Consider the following 940-nt stretch of genomic DNA (forward strand, 5'->3'; position numbering starts at 1 on the left):
CAAATACTTAAATACCACTCTCAATGGGGGTTGACTTCCAGTAGAAACATGGGGACCCCATCTTTTGTCACAATAAAAGCCAAAATTCCTTAGGCAAGTTGCTAGCTTCGAGTTACTTCTCCAAGTGACGAACCATAACACTAGTCTATATTATAGAGTTTTTATAAAACTTACTCAGAAGAGTGCCTTTATATAAAGGTAATGGATACAACTCTTATTTTTCCATGTTTATTTGTTGGCATTTGTTTACAACATTTGTATACTGCTCAATATCTAAGCAGATTCTGGAAAGGTGCATAGTGAAACGGTAAAACAAATGGGAGAACAACAACATTAAAAGCCAGACAGTGTTAAAACTCCGGGTGGTCAGCAGGAAAATCTTCCCCAGAGCAAGGATTCATTCAGCACCAGGCAAGCGCAAGCAGGGAACTCCTCAGGCACCGGGCCACTCCTCCGGAGGCTCTTCCCGGATGGCCTCCACTTCCCTGCGGACCCCGCGGGAGAACGTCTCCGGACGACCGCGGCGGGGAGGCGCAAGGTGCTTGCAGGTATCCTGGCCCCAGGTCGCTCAGAGCTCCAAAGCCCGCTCCGCCTAAGTCTCCCTCCGGCCCAGGCGGGTCGGGCGCGGAGCGGGGGGGGGGCAAGGCCGCGCGCCCCCCTCGCTCCTGGGGCGCCCCCCTGCAGACGGGGCGGGAGAAGCCGCGGGCCTCGGCGCGCCCCGCGCCGCCAGCCCGGTCCCTCCGCAGGAGCGGGGCCCGCGCGACGCGGATCGCGAGCGAGCCCCGGCTGGGGAGCCGCCGCCCGCAACGCTCCGGGTCGGCCTCGGGCCGCAGCCCGGCCGCCTGCCGACGACCGCAAGGTCGCCCGCCGCAGGGCGCGCCTGCATGCTGCACGGGCGCCATCGGCCTCGGCGGGACCCGCTGCCGCGCGGCTCACCCGG

The sequence above is a fragment of the Varanus komodoensis genome, unplaced genomic scaffold, assembly GCF_004798865.1.
Source record: "Varanus komodoensis strain SLA01 unplaced genomic scaffold, ASM479886v1 scaffold11, whole genome shotgun sequence".
Lineage (NCBI taxonomy): Eukaryota > Metazoa > Chordata > Lepidosauria > Squamata > Varanidae > Varanus > Varanus komodoensis.